Source organism: Stegastes partitus, unplaced genomic scaffold, assembly GCF_000690725.1.
Source record: "Stegastes partitus isolate 25-593 unplaced genomic scaffold, Stegastes_partitus-1.0.2 Scaffold231, whole genome shotgun sequence".
In the NCBI taxonomy this organism is placed as follows: domain Eukaryota; kingdom Metazoa; phylum Chordata; class Actinopteri; family Pomacentridae; genus Stegastes; species Stegastes partitus.
The window spans coordinates 577,868-587,370 of record NW_007577962.1 but is presented as its reverse complement, the minus strand read 5'-3'; positions in this window follow the sequence as shown (position 1 = coordinate 587,370).

Here is a 9,503-nt window from a genome sequence, read left to right as displayed (position 1 = left end):
TCCTGTGCCCACAAAGTAACAGTTATTTAACTAAATTATAAAGGTTTTAAATTCTAGTCGCAGGCGCTGGGGTGGATGGTAATTAGTCTTGGAATATGGGAAATGAAGAAAAATACATTCACACCGAGACTGATTAAATAAATTTAAAGCGGTATTGAGTTACAGAATGTGGTGGAACGGCGGCAAGTCTGTGGAGGCTTCAGGTCTCCGCTGTGTATCCCAACAGCTACTCTAATGCCACTGGGAAGCTCAGTTAATTCAAGTCCCACCTCACGCTCAACACTCTTATTTTTCTTGTTTATTCACTGTGCTCATAGGAGCTCTAAGCAACTCATCAGATAGGTACAGGCTCGTATGGCTGCTTTAAAAATAAAAAAATGGACAATCAGCTTCACTAAGCAGCGGCACCATAAATCATAAAGATCCGTAGCTCCTTGTTTAGCAGCCAACCTTCTCATTGGGCTTCATTTTGTCAGCAGCTGTGACCCATTTCGGGAGCCGCCTCCTTCGAAGAACAACAACTGCAAAGGTGGAGCCTCCAGATGACTGAGGGGCTACCGCGCCGAGCAGCTGCGCTTCCTGCCCAAATGTGACAACCCCATACAGAGGATTAACCACGACATTATATAGGACGTGTACCGCAGGAGCCGACATTAGTCCCACTTTCCTGAATACCAAAGCAGCCTTCCGCCACAGATTTCATTTATTAGGCGGCAAAAAAGTCAGATATCACAAACATGTGCTTCCAGACACCACAGCAAAAACTAATCATAATGACCTGAATGTCTTCACTGGCACCATAGAGGCCATTTACTCGCCTGTAATTTGGTTTCGGGCAAGACAGACTCCAGCAGAGCCATCACAAAAAGACTGATTGATTCTGCAGGTGGATGGAGCCCTGCTTGGCCATAATAATAATAACCAAAAAGAAGGAGTTTGCACTGTATACATCAGGAAGCCTCTGTTTTCCATGAGAAAAGAAGATGGCAAACATTTTACTCTAAGAAGATGTTTTCTTGTTTGAAAGCAGGTCTTAGGTATTATGCAAGAGCTGTACTTGAGGAAAACATAGACCCCTGCTATAAACAGCTCCCTTTGGGAACTTGTTTGAGAGAGTGGAAACTTTCAAGGAGCGAAATACATTGAAATTCAGGACTCGGCTCGTTGTTAAAAAAAAAAAAAAAAAGCTCGCCTATGTTGTCAGATGCTCTGCACAAGGAAATGTTCATTTGTTGATGCTCGCTTTATTAAATTGAATTATTCTGGCAGATCAGGGTTTGAAATACTGGATTGTTGCTACATGTTTATGTTCTCGCATACACCGGACTTCCTGTTTCTATCAAATGTTCCCCTCTGGAAACAACAAAACCTCAAGACGTATATGTTTTTATTCACTTTGGGCTAAGTGGTCTTGATATTTTAGTATTTTACATGTATGTTATTTTATCTCACAAGTTGTTTTCCTGTCTGTCTTGTTTGTTTTTTCAGCATTTTATATTGATTGATTTGACAAGTTTTTTGTTATTCCTCTTTTGCACATATTTTTTTTGTTGTTGCTTGTTGTTGCTGTATGAAAAAAACATCCTTAATTTGTGTTGATTTTTGTCATCTCCCACCAGGCAGGTAAAAAAAAGCTCTGCTAAAACCCAGAAGCTAAAGACCCACAGGTTTTTTTGGAAGCTGATGCAAACCAAATATATATATATATTTTTTTTTCAGATGTAAATAAATAGAATTTCAAAAGTCTAAAATGTCCACCGCATGGAAATGCAGACATTTGTTTCTAAACACAAGACACATGTCAGAAAATAATTGCTGAAAACCTGTGATGAGACTGAGCTGTCCTTCCATCCATGAGCTATCCCTGCTCGGTGCGGTGGAGGATGGAGGAGGAGGTGGTGGTGGTGGTGGAGCTTATCAGCTGACAGCAGATGAGAGCTGGTGTGCACCTTGGACAGATCACCAGTTCCATCACACAGCCAGTCAACCTACCATGGTGGTCTTTGGACTGTGGGAGGAAACCAAAGCAGCAGCAGAAAACCCAGAACCTTCAAGCTGTGAGGCCACAGTTCACGACAGAACTGTTGTTGTTTTTTTTCCACCAATCGTGTCTCGATGATGCATTGGAGCTATGTTGCATGATCTCACCTCCTTATCTAACATCCATCCATCATCTATACACCGCTTAATCTTCACTAGGGTCATGGGGGGCTGGAGTCTATCCCAGCCGACTTAGGGTGAAGGCAGGGGACACCCTGGACAGGTCACCAGTCCACCGCAGGGACTCATTTAGAGACAGACAACACATTCACACACCGTCACATTCACAGCTATGGACAATTTAGAATCACCAATTAACCATGTTTTTGGACTTGTAGGAGGAAGCCGGAGAACCTGGAGAGAACCCACGCTGCACGGGGAGAACATGCAAACTCCACGCGAACCGGCGACCTTCTTGCTGCGAGGCAACAGTGCTACCAACTGCGCCACCTTGCAGCCCTTCCCTATATGTCGAAATTACAGAACAGCTTGATCTCCGCATGCAACTTTCCTAAAGATGAGGAGGATTGCTTTTGTGAAGAGCCACACTGATGGAGAATCGAGGCTCAGCGCCAACACGTGCATCTTCAGGGACCGTTTTACATCGGATAATTTTACAAAGTCTCATTTGAGACAACTGGGATTCACTGATAATCTGCTGCCGCTGAACCGTCGATCTCCCTCCTCGGCCTTCGTCCCGTTGTGAGCAGAACATTCCCACCGAAGAGCGAAGGTTGTCTTTTGTGTCGACTTTATCACGTCAGGTGAAACAGTCCACAGCTGCAGAGTGTTTAAAATATTCTGCACCTAGAGTGTGAGTTTGTGATTTCACATCTGACTGTTTGGTTTCCGCTAAAACAAACTCAGATCCGTTAGCGTGGGCTGGTGTGAAAGCTGTCAATCATCTGCCTTCATCTGACATGTCCCAAACATTTCAGAGCAAAGAACACGGATTTTGAAATCTTGTTTTGTATAACTGCCAGTATTTTTGTGGCGTGGCGAACACTCGTTTTGTTGTAAGGTTGCCTTGTGACTGCTAAATAATGCACAGTTCGGTTGCTTGCATGCGACTTTACGAGGCGACTACATCCCACCACGTGAGCAGATTTTAGTCTGTTTGGCACAGACAGTTTTAAAATGCAAGTTTTGTCTGAGGAAATAAAATCCATGTCATGAGTGCACTCATACTTCAGTGGCAGAGCTTCAGTGATGGACATGTCAAAGCCTCAGAACATCCATGGGTACATCATGGACAACTTACAGTAAAATAAACCAAACCTGAGTTGTTCATCTGAAACTGAATCCTTTGTCAAATGTTTTTTTTCCTGTCAATATAATGTAAACAAGAGGCTCTTCAAGACGATGCTCTGAGTCGTCTTCTCTCAAATAAGACATTTCTGTTCATTGCATGTCACTACGATGTACCACGGCCAAAAATAACCAGCTCCATTTGTTTATCTTTGATTGAGGAAGCTCATTCACATCAACTGACTAACTGAGGCACCGAAACCGGCAATTTTTTTTTGCCGTAATAGGGAGGAAATGCAAGTTAGCGGCTACAGTCGGAGGAAAAAAAAAAAATTGCCTAGCCCACCCACACCTTTCATCACCTTTCATCTCCGCAGGTACAATTTTCTCTTCTTCATCTCCGCCTGTCTCCAAGTAAGAAGTCAGCGGCGGATATCTCCCCAAAATCTTTGATATGTTCAACCCTTCATCCCACGGTCACTCCAAACTTTTCTGACACAAACTTGTGGCTCTAAAGAAACAGGCAGACAGAATATGTGGAACTATATGAAACACGCTTCACAGAAAAACATGTTTGCTCGTTCAGTTTAACTCCAGTTCACATGTAGAATGTTTGCATGCGGCAGTGATAATGTTGGAAGCTGTTTGGCAGAAGATTAAACTGTGCACTTTAGCAGGTGTGTTACAGACGTGGATGTGTTAAGAGAGTCGGAGACAGTGCTGCCACTCAGCCTTGATTACCACGGTCTGTCTTGTAATTTTTCAAGTTCATGTTTGTAGGCTAGGTGGAGCAGTGGTTAGCACTGTTGCCTCGCAGCTAGAAGGTCACCGGTTCACGTCCCGGTGGGGGCACCGGGATCTTTCTGCGTGGAGTTTGCATGTTCTCCCCGTGCAGCGTGGGTTCTCTCCGGGTTCTCCAGCTTCCTCCCACACAGTCCAAAAACATGTTGAGGTTAATTGATGATTCTAAATTTTCTGTAGGTGTCCCCTGCCTTCAGCTGGGATAGACTCCAGCCCCCCTGTGACCCTAGTGAGGATTAAGCGGTGTATAGATAATAGATGGATGGATATTTGCAGCCTCGTACTCAGAGCAAAGAAAAGCCATTGTTATTTGCATGACGTAGTTAAGTGGGAACTGGAATGGGCTGAGCGACACACTAATGTGCCCATACAGTGGGCTGCACAATGAGAAAGCAAACTTGACAGCAAGAAAACTTTTCTTTAAAAGAAAATTAAAAACAGCTTTAAATTTAATTTACGTGAGTGGGTGAAACCTTTAAAATTCAGCATCCTGCTCTTATAATACACTGATTGTGAACAAGTATCCATCAAATGACACCAACACATGAATGACTCACAGTTATGGACGAGCTTCTTCATCACAGCCTCTCGTCATCAAGGCGAATGAAACCATAATAAAGTCTGCTTTTGGTTTAAAATTTTTATTTTTTAATATTTTTGTGATGGGTGATTTGACCTTTCGCAGCAGCACAAGGTTTTTCACTTAGCACTTGAAAAACACTTATGTTAATTAACAGCCTATACCAGAAGTGCCTTAAATGAATGAAGCTCAACTATATTGCAAAATATATCAGAACAGAGTTTTAATTCTCAGGAACACAGAGCTGGGGTTCTGCATACATTCTGCTCTGACAGTTTCAAGGAAAAAATCATAATGTAGTTTTAAAAAATAAATATATAACTCAAACAGTTTCTGCAATCAGTCAGTCACAACTGCAACACGGTCGCCATCCGACTGTCCTTGAACACGATGGATTCAACCTACAGTAGAGTCTGAGGGAAAAAAAAAAGACTTTGCTATAGCAGCACAGTGAGAAAACAGACTCTCTGAGGAAGTCGCGCATTTTATGATTCTGGCAGCAGCAACAGAGGTTTGTTCTGAATAAGGAGAAGAGTAGTTAACATGTACGAAGCACCACAGCTGTCCAGACAAGGATCTAACTCCATCAATAGAAACATCCCGAGCGAGAGGATATTCGCTATGTTGGTTTTTTGTGTCTTAAAGCAGCGAGCCGGCCTTAAAGTTAGTACAGTTTAGCACGAATTCACAATCTGGGTCATCACATTGTCATCGTGCATTCGTGAGATGATTATTACTCTCTTCGAAGCTGTACACCACCTTTAAAACATATAGAAGACCCTCTATTGCTCATATTTTGGAAGATGACATTTCAATACCATTTTTTTAAAAATTGCATTTAGTAGTGAGATATGTTGTAAAAGTTCCAGGTTTTCCTTCTATCTCTGCATGTACCCAACATTTATTCCAACCTCTCAGGTATCGCATGGCCTGTTGGAAACCCCACTAAGTGCCCCAGAGCAAGCGAGTCACATTACAGCAGCTGTACAGATTATGAATGATAGGAAAACTCTTTTCACATTCATTAAAGTGCCACAAATGAATAATTCATGGTTTCAAATTTCAGGCCTCCAAATATTCAGCTGTGTTGCATCAGGCCCTTTTTTTTTTCCCCTCTCCACCAGATTGCTTCCAGTACAAGTGAGGTACTTTGCTGCCGTGAAATCTGGAGCCAATTCAATGCAAAGACGAGTCTCATTTGCCAGCTGACGCAAAGAAGCGGATAGAGTGAGCTGAACTGATTTGGATATTTTAGTTTAAAAGAAAGTACAGTGCTGTAAGTGTATTTTTGTACTTGCAGAAACTATATTATTTGCATTTTGGACCAGATTACAACTTCTATCAAAAGTAAAATGTTGCTTAAAGTAATAAAACAGCCACGAGAAACCCTCCCAGCCGGCGTCTCCACGGAGCTGCTCACGAGAGACGGGAACACCGTTATCCTCACATCTTGCTCCTGGCCCGCAGACATGTGACATATTAACATTGACCTTTGCATTATCTGCATGAGCATCAACCCGCCTGAAGGGCTTCTGGATTCATATTTTGATTCTATTATTTACGGTGGAAATTAGTCACCGGGTCAGGGTGGCGAAGCGCTGTTAGTAAATTGATGTAAATGCTAAATGCACTCGTGCTTTTCTACATTCACGGCAGTCAAAGCGCTTAACAGTGATTCTCATTCACCCATTCACAGACACACTCACACGCTAATGGCCGTGCGAAGTGTTGGCCTGCTGTCAGGAGCGACTTGAAGACCAGTTTCTAGCCCAAGGACACGTTGGGATGTAGGGGAGGCTGAAGATTCCTGTGATTGGAGCTCTAATCTTAACGTAGCATTGGTTCTGCCGTGTTAAATCTAGTGAAGGTCGTAGAGATGTTGCATGAACTAGTTGCGTTTCTGTTGTTTTTTTCTTTTCTTTTTATTGTATGTAGTATCAGTAACTACTCTTTAAATGCTGGTAAGTACCTGCAGCTATATAAATTCTAAGAAATGTAAAGCTGTGCTATTTAATATCCTTACATGAACAACAGGTCAAATCACTACATGTAATTTGAAGGGCATCGGTCCAAGTGGTGAATACGCAGAGAATTATCATTCAGCTGTTCCTTGTTACTCAACTCTTCAATGCACCTTGGAGCTGATGGTTTTCGATTTGGTCATTCAGCTTTATTCTTTTGGTTCACTCTCACGCTGCGCTCAATAAACAAGATTTTTTTTTCATCAGCTGTACTGAGTCCATCCATCCATCCATTATCTATACACCGCTTCATCCTCACGAGGGTCATGGGGGGCTGGAGTCTATCCCAGCTGACTTAGGGTGAAGGCAGGGGACACCCTGGACAGGTCACCAGTCTATCACAGGGCTACACTTAGAGACAGACAACCAAGCACACTCACATTCACACCTACAGACAATTTAGAATCACCAATTAACATGTTTTTGGACTGTGTGGGAAGAGGCCGGAGAGAACCCACGCTACACGGGGAGAACATGCAAACTCCACGCAGAAAGATTCCGGTGCCCCCACCGGGACGCAAACCGGCTACCTTCTTGCTGGGAGGCAACAGTGCTAACCAATTGCGCCACCTTGCAGCTCCCTGTACTGAGTTAAAAAAACTAAATAAGATCACTGTACACTACTCACCAAGCAGCAAACAGACAAAGCTAGCAGCTAGCTGGTGAACATAGTGGAACATAAAGCTGCCATAAAGCCAGATATACCCCGAGGGTGGTGGTGGAGACCAAAACTGAGCTAAAACATGCTTGAACCGCAATGCAAATGAAAGAACAGTTGCTACAGGAAACAAAATGAAAGCATAGCTTGATCACATGTGAGGAATCAGTCGAGTGTTGTAGCTGTGAAATCAATGTGAAAAATCTTTTTTTTTTTACTTTCCTGAATCTCTATTAATCCAGAAAACTCCCCCGATGCATGTCTGACTGACTGATGTGGAAATCACAAAACCACACAGGTCTATGTAAATGTCCCCATTACTTTGAGAGCTACCTTGTAGGGCTGAATTACAGCACTTTTTTAGAAGTCAAGATATCAAAGAAGAAAAATGGAATAACAATGTCACCGAAATCAGCCCATCTGTACTTCCACAGTTAAAGCACACTGAAGTGGAAAGTGTGTTTCGGCGAGCGCATTGGCATATTTCATCCTGGAAAGAAAAGAAAGGAAAAAAAAAAGCTGAGGCAGCCTTGGGAAGGAAAAAAAATGTCCACTACAGTTTTCAGTGAAATGCAACGACAGCTCAGTGTGTGACATATAAAACACCAAAACAAATTTTGCTGTGGCACAAAAAAAAGAAAAAGAAAAAAAAGCCTCGATCATAAATTGCTGATGCCGTAACACCCGCATCATCGCACCATACAGTATCATCACAGCCACTCAGGTTTCTGTCGACACTGCCCAGTTGTCTTGCTGGCTTGGCAATTGCAGCTGTCAGTCACCTGAATAATGCGGGAGACAGCGGTGGTATTTCAGACAATGGAGAGGGATTTTATCATCCCTCCTCCTGTAGGTCACACGGCGAATGACGTATTTCGGCAAAAGGTGGGTTGTAAGGCAGCGGCGTCTTCTCAAGGCGTCGACTGAGCGCGATCATAAAAGAAACCAGGTTCATGGTTGTCTGATTACGCGCCCCCTGACATCCTGGAAGTGAGCCTTCCGAGGAGTTTGCCGGAGCCTCACAATGAAAAAAAACTTCAATGGTAACTGCGGCAGAACATAAGAGAACCCCCCCCACACACACAATACAGTTACTATATAAAAAATTCATGCCATTTTGTTGCTTCCACGGTTGAATCTCCTCAGCAGTTCCGGTACCGGCTTGTAGGAAGAAGCTTGATGAAGAGAGAAGTCTGCTCTCAGTTCTCGGGAGATTTAAAGTGTCAGTGAAAAGCTGCAGGGAGGATCTGTACGCACAGCCGGCATATAGATTATATTTACCTCTGTTGTTGTAGGGGCCTTTAACAATGGCTCTTTTATGCCTGTTTCATGTGTTTTTGTTTTGCGCCAGCATTCGGATCAAACAACTACAGATCTATTAAGTTGTTAGAGAGAGAGAGAGGTTGTCAGAAGGAAAAGATTACAGCGTGTAACCTGTGAAAAATGCTCCAGTCTAAATTTAATTTGTAAGGATGAAGAGGCCTTCAAAGCCTCTTAACACAACAAAGGCCAAACGGATAGGGGGGTCTGAGAGACGGTCAACATGAATTGATAGCAATCCTTCTGCTTAACCCTGATCTCCACCCGCACAAGCAAACACACACACACACACACTTCCACCACCACACTGTGCATACATTAAAGCATGTGCTGCTAACAGACATGAGCTAAAAAAATACCATGATAGCAATGAATAAAAATAAACAAATTTAAAGACTATGTTTGTTTTTACTTGACTAGCTGCTAATATCATCATTTTGCGGGGCTGCAAGGAGGCGCAGTTGGTAGCACTGTTGCCTCGCAGCAAGAAGGTCGCCGGTTCGCGTCCCGGTGGTGGAGTTTGCATGTTCTCCCCGTGCAGTGTGGGTTCTCTTTGGGTTCTCCGGCTTCCTCCCACAGTCCAAAAACATGTTGAGGTTAATTGGTGATTCTAAATTGTCCGTAGGTGTGAATGTGAGTGTGCTTGGTTGTCTGTCTCTAAGTGNGCCAAACGGATAGGGGGGTCTGAGAGACGGTCAACATGAATTGATAGCAATCCTTCTGCTTAACCCTGATCTCCACCCGCACAAGCAAACACACAAACACACACACACACACTTCCACCACCACACTGTGCATACATTAAAGCATGTGCTGCTGGACGCTAACAGACATG